Here is a 10728-nt window from a genome sequence, read left to right on the forward strand (position 1 = left end):
CCCTAGTCACCCGCGCTCCGGATCCGCGCTCCGGGCAGCAGCGAGCCGGAACCTCGGGAAACCTCCTCCCTTCGGCCGAGCCAGCGCAGTCGCCTTTACGGCAGCGGGATCCTGCTCGAAAACACCTGCAACCGGATACCCCTCCCCGCCCGCCTGCCCCGCCTAGCCTCTCCGCCCAGCTGCGTCCCGATTCTCCCTCGCTCCCTCTCACGAGCGCCCGCCCTCCGCCTCAGCTGCCCCGATCCCGGGTCCGGCGGTTGCCAAGCCCCAAGCGGCTAAGTCGGCGTCTCCCCGTCCCCCCCCCCCCGCTGCCGCCGCAAGAGGAGGATGCGTATATCGCGCAAAGCGAGCGGACAGAGCCGTGCTGGATTGGCACTGGCTCCGCCCCCTTCATCCTAGAGGGCCGCGCATAAGCAACCGGCGGAGTCGCCTCTCTTGGCCGGCTCCCCTGGGCACCGGCTGCGATGGCGAAGAGCCGCCAAGGGAACCAGCCGGCTGCGACCCGCGCTCGCCCTTACGCCCAGCAACGGCTCGGTGGGTCACTCGCGGGGACGGGAGACGGCCGCGTTCTCCTCACGGCCACTTTTCTCCCATCACCGGGGAGCTGCGCCTAACCTTCCTCCGCATTGCCGCCTCCCTCGCCTCTAAGGAGCTCGATTGGCGCGCAAATGGGTCAGCTCTCCGCATGCAGCTCTTTCGCCGAAGGCTGCACACAACGAAACCGTGTCCCGGACGCTCGAGCATTGCCGCTTCCCGAAGATGGCATCTTTGGAGTTGGCGGGTTGTTTCAGATGTACCCGTTCTCTGACACGGAAGAGCCCGGAACTCCTCACCTGCCTGCCCTCAGTTAAGAACAGCGGCTCTTCCATTCGAGATGTTCTTATGAGACCCAATCATTTTTCCATAGGCAAACAACAACAACAACCACCATTTGAAACTACTCCACGGAGCTGAGATTTTTTCCTTTTATTTGCTTGTTTCCTCTATTCTTGAGAAATGGAGGTGCCGTAACTCACATTAAGAACAACTAAGTAAGTTGTTCTTCTGTTAAAACCATCAGCATTCACCTCCTGAATGGCCTATTCCTCTCCCCCAAACTGTGTAAAGGTTAAGAGGGAAGGAGTTCCTCTCCCCTTGCAATTAGGAACCAACAAAGAGATTTGAGGTCAGGTACTGTAAATAGCAACCTTCCCTTAGCTTTCCTTGGGCTGCTCTTTACATCAAGCAAACACTGTGTTTATTGCATTCACACAAGAGCTATCTTGTTACTTAAGTCTTGGCAAAATCCACGTGTTGCTAACACTCAATCAGATTATTCTTTGGGGAGTTGATTGCCATGGGTCATAACTGTTCTACAAAGTCAATTTCTTATTAAAATCATTTTCAGTGGAGAGCTTGGGCAGTCATAATGAAGAGGCATGCGACCACTAGAGAGTATGTGATGTGTGTGTTTATGTGTGCGTACAGACATTTACATATTGGCTATATGCTCAACAGCTGGTTCACACATTTCATGAGGACCTGGTTTACTTCACTCACAGCAAACGATCTTGACCAGGAAGAAGGTCACTACATTGTGTTAAGCTATCATCATGGAAACTTCATCACTTAAACTTTAAATGATGGTCGCACTTAAGTTTCACATATCCAAAAACTTTCAAACAGGAAATGTGATATGCCATGTTTTTTTTCTTTCACATTCCCCAGCTGATATGCAAAGAAAGGACCAATGTGTCCTTGCTCAAGACAATAAGTTGTCTACATTTGGATCTGGAATATTAAAAGAACAAATTCAGTGACTGAGAAAACTTTCCTGATTTTGTCAGAATTGAATTAAAGAAATAATATCTGGACATGTGCTCCCAGGGAAGACCATGGCATTTCTTCCTAACATCTTTTAGCTCCATGGTCCCTGTCTCCTGCTCCATTCCTTTAAAGCAGTAAGCTAAAACCTCGGGCCTTTTAAACTATATTGCAAAGTGTATCCAACATTTAGAGGCAATGGAAAATGCTTCGTACAACTCTTGTCCAATGAACTCAATCTTTTTTTCCTGGGTTCTAGTGTTTACTTTAAAAAATACAATATATATTATAGATATATATTATGTAGCAGGCTGGATTGGAGTTAATGTTCTGCTTGTGCAGAAAACTCCCTCTGGAGGAAGAAGAGTTTATAAATATTTTACCTGCTGCATTTGAAACAGTAACTCTTTCTTTTTTTAGAGCTTTCTTGCTTGCTTTCTTCCTCCAGCCTTATTCTTCCCAGGAAGTGCAGTACAGTACATGGGCAAATGAAGCAGAGATGATTCAATGACATGTTTTCCATTTCTCTACTCGAAATTTCTGGCAAGATTGACTGCAATGTACATTACAGTTAAGATAAAGGCAAAGACTGACTCAAGTTGAATTTGTCTTCTAGGTTTTTCGTGATAATATGGAAGTGATTTATTCATTTGTTTTATTATTATCCAAGTACTAAACAGTCCTTGCTTAGTTTTTCAAGATCAGCAAAGGTTGTTTAGCTCCTGCCACCTAATAGGGCATTAAACTAGCTTTAACAGTTAAAGTTCCCCAGACTTCCTCAAAAATTATTTCTCCAAGTCCAGGAGTGGGGGGGGGGGGAAAATCCCACAGTTCCATCCACATTCATAATTGTTCATTCATTGTAAAGGTCACTCTTGGGGGGAAAAACGTTAAATGTGTTCTTCCCTCCCATACTTGAAAAGGATGGCCATCCTGCAAAGATTTCCTACTGTGACTGGTGGAGCTTGTGTGATCAGATCAGATTGTGGTCTGAAGGTTTTGTCTTTAATTACCTATTATAAGGCAGGTGCCATGAAGACTCTCTTTAAGTCTTTAAAAATGTTAAGTTAATGAATTAAGCCTGTGTGTACTAACAATTGAATGTAATGCTACCATTTAAAGGAGAAGATACATAGAAAATCAGGAACAGCAACACCAAAACATTCAATCAGATGGTTTAAATCCTCTTCCTTGCCTCTTTGTTGAAACAGCACCAATTAAAATGTTGACAGGCAACTTATATCAGCTAGCCATAACTGTAAATATAACTTCCATCATTGTATGATCATTCTTTTGCTACTTTCCTATTCATGAAAAATCCCCAGTTATTGATAAATTAAATATAGGGATTGAACCAAGAAGACCTCTGCATCATTGACATACTATAATCTTTTAAAGTATTAAGAGTCCTGTGATTTCCCCCAAAATGTGGAATGGTGCAATTAATTATCCTAATTAGGTATTGGAAAAGATTGATCTATAATGCATTCCTGGGCAAATCTACTCAGAAATAATTCTCACTGGGCAATTATCCAAGGTATCATGCACACAGAAGGATTATGCCAGATGGACATAATCTAAATCAGATTTTCCCAATCTGTCACCCTTCAGAAGTGTTGAATTACACATCCTGTCATGTTTTTTTTTAGCTAGTATGCTCTTTGGAGAATAGGAGTTATAGTACAGCACATCTAGAGGTGATAAAGCAAATGCAGAACAATCCCTAAACTGCTATTATTTTAAAGGCTTAATTGGCTTCTCAGGTAACCAATAATTATACTGTATAATGTTCTCAATATTTTCTAGTTCCTTTTGGCAGATAGCTGTATTCAGATTTAGATATTGAATTTAATAGTGATAATATGATCTGTGGATAGGGCCACCTGCTTAACCCTGTCATCTTGTTGCTCAATGTCTCTGTTACATATCCTTTCATTATGGTGCCATTTTCGGTAATACCTGCTGCATAGACTGTCATATACTGTCCTCATTGTGGATATTTTTTTCTAAAAAAATTAAATGAAATCCCACAGATTCTGGAAGACTTCGACAAAATCCTTTAGTCTTGATATAACCACTAAACATTTTTCTTTTCTTTTATTCTTTATTTCTTTATGTTTCTGATATAATATGACCAGGTGGAATATAGGGTAGATACAGCATAGTTACTAGGTTAAATGGGTTCAAGTGCATTGAATAACTTAAAATGGTTTATAATCAGGTTTCCTTGATTCTGCAATGTTCTTATAGTCCAGAGGTGTCAAACTGCCGGCCTGCGGGCCGGATGCAACATAGTGAAACTGCGCCCCCCCCATTGCCGGCAATGGCAAAATAGTCATGATACGTCACGACACGTCATGTGACGTTGCGAGCTTGACACCCCTGTTATAGTCAATAGTTGCCTTCTCTGACACTAAATATATTCCTAACCCTTCCCTCTGAAATTGGAGATTTTTCTAGGCTAGGCGTCTGATCCACAAACCTGCCTTTCAGTCTATATCTTCCCAATTCCTCTACTACCAGTTGGGTAGTAGCAAGTGTTACTGGCTATTCCTTTCACTATGGAAATGCCTGGTTGCTTCTGACATGGAAGTAGTAGTAGTGGTACCAGTTATCTCCTCCTCCTGATATATAAACAGGGAGAAGATGCCCTGCTTTGGCTGATATTTCTGACACCCATCATCACATGTTCTCCCAGAAAATTATATTGGGATCTTCTGACTGGCTTCAGATTATACTTGTTTGGTTTCAACTTTGTGGGGTTGACACATCATGCTAAGTCACCTTGTGATTTGTATGGTTTTGGTTTAGTATATTGTGTGAACCCTAGCCCCTGGTACTTAGTAAAGTACCGTAGATGAGTGAATGAATAAGTAAGAATTTGAAAAAACATGGCCAAATAGATTTGGAAAGATAATCTATGACATGTGCTCATCATCCAGAGTCACTGTAAGAATCCTGTGATTTCACCTCAGAGTAGGGCTAATATGACTAGCTCAACCTACATGACTTACAATGATTTATTGCACCTCCAATAGCAATTGCATTCTTGTAATCGGTTTCATATTTTATTCTGCAGTGTTCCCACAGTTCCCATGCAACATTCTGCCCTTTCAACTCTTCTCAACTATAGGGTAAAACAGTTCAGAGTGTACATGGAAGGTGAAGGAAAAGGAGCAAAACAACATTTAGGGTTGGAAAATGTAGTGAAAGGTGGAAAGGAGATGCAGCTGTGGCTAGCTGAACTGAAAAAGATGCACAAGTTACCGTGCCTGTTTACCTCTCTCAGTAATAACTAGTCCAAGTGACTTCATAGGTGGGCAGGGATTTCTCCCCAATTCATCTCCAATGTGATGAATTCTATTTATTACAGTATTGTTTTTTTCTCCCTCTCAGGCAATTTTTGTATCAACTGGAGACTCAGGATGATTTTGGAGTGCCCTTCCCCCAAGAGACTCTTGGTGCTGCAATTTCTTATTCTGTGGCTGTTTACATTAGCAGCCTAAAGTAATAAAACAGAACTACCTTCTCTTTGGATCCTTTATTCTCAAGGCTGCTTCCTGAACATTTGGAAACAGCTGGTGACTTTAATTTACTTTCTTAATTTACTATTCCCTTCTGTTTTGTTGTTGCATCACGCAGAACAATTTAACCTTTTAGTGACAATCGGCAACATTAGAAGCCATAAAGATCCCAAAACTTTCTGGAATCTCACTGACAGGATAGAGTGAGCAATTGTATTTTTCTCACATTCTTCTTGCTCCAGCATTTGGGGGAGAGTTTCAATGGAAGCAATTTTATTTAACTGTAAATTCTACCACTCCTTGTGTAAATCAGAGTATTCCCCATCTGCTCTGCCATATCTATGATATTTCCTCTTTCCTCCACAGAGAGGAAAGGCCTGCAGATATTTTGCCCCTTTGTGGAGCACAATACCCACCCCACTGTACAGGTATACCTCGATTTACAACAATTCATTTAGTGACCGTTCAAAGTTACAACAGCACTGAAAAGTGACTTATGACAGTTTTTCATGCTTAATGACTGTTGCAGCATCCCCATGGTCATGTGATCAAAATTCAGCCACTGGGCAACTGGTTCATATTTATGACGGTTGCATCATCCCAGGGTCATGTAATGTCCTTTTGCAACCTTCTGACAAGCAAAGGCAACGAGGAAGCTAGTTTCACTTAACCACTGTGTTAATAACACCTGCAGTGATTCACTTAACAACCGTGGTAAGAAAAGTCATAAAATGAGGGAAAATTCACTAAACAACTGTCTTGATTAGCAACAGAAATTTTGGGCTCAATTGTGGTTGTACATTTTGGACTACCTGTATTTAAAGCTCCCTCTTTGACCTTGAGCCTAAAGAAATAACTCCCTAAACCAGTGGTTCTCAACCTGTGGGTCGGGACCCCATTTGGGGTCGATTGACCATTTCACGGGGGTCGCCAAGCAAGGCTGTCCGCCATTTTTTTTGTCCGCCATTTTGTTCCCCTTTTCCGGCGGGTGCCTTACCTCCCTTGGGCTGGGCCAGCTGGTGGTCGGCCTACTCCGTCTCTGCCGCTTGCCAGCTACACCTCGGCCGGCACAGGGGGCGGAACCACGCATGCGTGGCACTCCCGGGCAGGGAAAGTCCTCGACTTATGACCGGTTGGGTAGTCCTCGACTTACAACCGGTTTAGTCCTTGACTAAATAAATAAAGTGTAGGATGTTTCATCCACTTGAGTGCTCATTAAGGGGTGTAGCAAACAAATGTTTCATTGCTCAAAGAAGATTTATTGCTTCCACTATGTTAGTAAACCAGAAAGCAGGTGATTGGTTTTAGCAATGGTTCAAGGAAGTGGTGAAATACTTTGTAATGTTAATTAGTTAAAATAGCAGGGGTGGTAAACAAAGCAACATGATGAATGCCTTTAAGTCTGCCAATTAGATATTGGCAAACAACCAAGAAAATAGTTCAAGACTATTGGAATAATAGGTCAAATCTTTGCCATATTTGATGGTGAACTGATAGGAATGAAAAGGAAGAAGGACTTACCCTAGATCAAGTTATGCATCAATCATAATACAATCAAAAAGGCAGATCTTGTTTTGATGCTTATCCATGACCTTGCTGCCTTTCAAATCCTAGCACAATAAGTTCTCAAAGACAAAGGAATTCATTGAATTCCTGAAATCAGGAAAGGTCTAGTGGCACCTTTTCCATCAAAACATTTATTAAAATGCATGAGCTTCTGTGAGCTATGGCTGGCTTTGTTAAATTTATTTTATTTATTAAACAAATGTACTGTATATGGCTGCTTATCTGGATCAGTATAACTCTGGGCAGCATGTAACAACCAACTAAAAAATCTGGTTAGGCACCCTAAACATTTTCTAATAGTCTAAGATCAAAAAGTCTCTAACAACATAAAGCAACAATGCATATATGCTGGCTTCCATCCCATCTCCAACATCTGGGGGGGAAAATCAGATCTTTAAAGATTTCTGGAAAACCAGTAGTACCAGAGCCATCCAGCACTACAGGCTGTTCTATGAGCTAGCTGCCACAAAAGAGAAGATATGCGGCTCGGATCCTGCCAGGTGACATTGCTTCTTGCAATTTGACTGGGACTGTATTTTATTGAGATAGGCCACAGCAGAGTTTCTCAACCTCAGCAACTTTAAGAAATCTGGACCTCAAGTTCCAGAATTCGCCAGCTGGGCTATACAACCAGTATTTTAAAAACTTCACTGTCTTTCCCCTTCCCTGCCTCTTTGACCTTAGAGTGGAATCAGCAAGAATTCCTTTTTGGGGTTTTCTCCTCTCCATGCTTTTGTAATTGTCTCTGCATAGTTTCTCCAAGTTCATCACTGAAGCTCTTTACAGACCTGAGGCAGGCCCACTTTGCTGGATCTGGTGGCTATTATTATTATTACAATATCTGATGTAATATTTAAATTGGGATAAAGTGGGGAGAGGAAGGGGAAGACAGCTTGATTATATAGAAACAGGTTACACATGAAACAGATTACAAGTATTTTATCTGGCAACCATTGTAATGTGAAAAGCCCATTTTGAAATCTTTTAAAGTATATAAACCCAGTGATTCCCTCATTCACTCATTTGGTTAAAATTGTAACATTTTTCAAAATCTGTAATCCATGATATGTTAAATCATGGTTAGCTGAATAAGCTATAGTAAAATGAATTATATATATTCATGTGTATCTTTAAAATACTTAAAGCCAATAAAACCAGGATACAATTTATATGAATAAAGTAAACAATAAAACTAAATGAGTTAATTAAAATAAATTTTTAAACTCAAAGTAATGAGTAAGATTTTTATACATTTCAGGATAAAACATATAGAATACGGATGCTAAATCCCCAAAGTTTATTATTTATCTTGTGCATTTATAAGGACATCCAACTCAAGTAATGTGCATCTGGGTGGTATATCATACGAGTAGACATTAACAAAAAAATCCACACATCATTTAAAAAAATACAACCCAATATATAACTTCATTTCCGAGGGTGAGAAGATTAGAAAGAAAATGAAATGGGGAAACAATTCAGATTCAGCTCCTCTGATAATAACATTTCACATGAGAAATTTTCATGGCTCAACAAACTACAGTACAGATCTGTGGTGCACTATTGTTATTGTAGCATTACATGTTATATCAGGGTTTTCAATCTTGGCAATTTTAATGTCATCCAGACATCTTAAAGTTGTTCAAGTTTTAAAAACACTGATGTATATGTTATGCACTGTTTATATGCCTGCAATTCCTCCTTTCAGTGATAAAGTGAGGATCAGAAGTGATGCATTCCCTGGTGGCTGTCTCCTATATTGGCTCCTTCACTTTTTCTGGTTGCCTGCAAAGTTTCCTGAAATAGTTATTTAACTTCCCATTATGTCTTCAACATATTGTCACTCAATATGGGCAATTTCATGCAGCTTCACAGATTCAGCAACTTAGCATGAGGCAGCCGGGGTTCCTCTGAATTTGCTGAATTTCAGGCACTCATGTGGTTAGGAATTCTGGAACAGAAATTCTGCAGAGTGAGTCAACCTCCCAAATCTCATAGAAGTTCAAATGCCAGCTGCTGCTTTACATCTTCAATGTTACAAATGCCAACCAAAGAACTGCTGCTTCCCCCCCTCCCACCCATCATTTTAAAAAGCATAGTTTAGTATACTCTGCGGTACAGCTTGAAAACAGAATTTTCTTTGCAGACAACACAAAGAGACAATAGCTTAGTATGAATCTTTTATGCCGGATCTAAAAAGGGCCATCAATGATATAAGAATTTTTATTCTTTTAAAAGCCTGGGCAGCAATTAGCATTGGTTTTTTTTTCATGATGGACTGAAATATAGGAGAAGCTTGTCATTTAGTGCAAGTTTAACTGATCAGCATGTATGTAAAAAAGCAAAAGTCTTTTGCAATACCGGAAGGAGTAACACATTTATGTGTATAGATAGGCAGATGAAGTTAGAATGTAGCTGTACACTGATTAATATCTAGTGTAGTCAGGAGATATCAGAAGTCTGCAGAAACTCAGCAGCATATAGTCCTTTGTTTGCAACCAAACTCTTATAAATTCTTAGCTCTCTGATTTCAAAAAGCTAAACCTGGTTAGACTTTGTTAGTACTTAGATAGGAAGCCACTAGGAAATACTTGGAACTTCTCAGAAGAAGGTAGAAATAAATCACTTACATATCATTGCCACAAACCTCACAAATCCATGAAGTCCACCTGGATTCAGACGAGGCTTTAAGAATACATTAGGAATAATATTTTGTAGTATGATTGTTGGACTGATTGCATTAAACAATACTGTATCAACAATTCCATTTTAAATGTCATAGAGAAAAGGTGTCACATTAGCATATGGCTGATGTTTTTAAAATAACCCAGCCTGTTCTGATTTTCAGTTTCTTTAGTGTGTGTCATATGGTTGGGTGCATGCTCTATTATGTTCCAGATTTGGTTTTAGAAAAGCCACAATTATACCTACAGCCATAGTGTGTTTGCAGAAATGGCTTAGAGAAGGCTAAAGCAGATCTCTCTAAAGTTGGTACATCAAAGGAGAGATGGAGACACTTCACAGAGATTTCACTCTTCTAGCAGATGAAGGACAAGCCTGTGCAGGATCCAGTTGGTGGAGTTGGGGATCATAACTTAAAGTTAGTTAAAGTTAATGGTTGCAAGAACTGGGTATGTCTAGTCTAATGAAGGGAAGAACTAGGGTGACATGATAGCCGTCTTCCAATATTTGAAGGGCTGTCCCAGAAAAGAGTGGGTCAACGTCTTCCCCAAAGCACCTGAAGGCAGGATAAGAAGTAACAGGTGGAAACTTATTAAGGAGGGATCCAATCTAGGACTAAGGAGAATTTTTCTGATAATGAGAACAATTAATTAGTGGAACAGCTTGCCTCCAGAACTTGTGTGTACTCCATCATTGGAGGTTTTTAAGAAGAGATTGGACAGCCATTTTTATGACATGGGGGTTGGACTAGACTAGAAGACCTCCAAGGTCCCTTCCAACTCTGTTATTCTGTGTATGGATGGGCAGAAGGACAGAGTTGAATTCCTATATGAATTCATTTTGTTAGGCACTTCCCTCACTGGAAAGTCTAAACCTCAGCCGGAAGAAAATATGATTGAAAGAACAAGTTTGGGTGGGTGGGGAAAAGTGGGTGGGGAGGAGGACTCAGCTTGCTTCTATTGTGTTCTCATTTCAAATTTTAAACCACTGGATCTCATTTCATGGGAACCTAGCTTGGATCCCCTCCCACCATCCCATCTGCTTGAAACATCTGGATGGGTATTGAACCTACATTTTCTGCTTCTTAGAAGTGATTACTTTCTTTTGCAAGAGCATTATGCATGGTGTGTGTGTGTGTGTGTGTGTGTGTGTG

This window comes from Protobothrops mucrosquamatus, unplaced genomic scaffold (genome assembly GCF_001527695.2).
Source record: "Protobothrops mucrosquamatus isolate PMUCROS unplaced genomic scaffold, P.Mucros_1.0 scaffold638, whole genome shotgun sequence".
Taxonomy (NCBI): Eukaryota; Metazoa; Chordata; class Lepidosauria; order Squamata; family Viperidae; genus Protobothrops; species Protobothrops mucrosquamatus.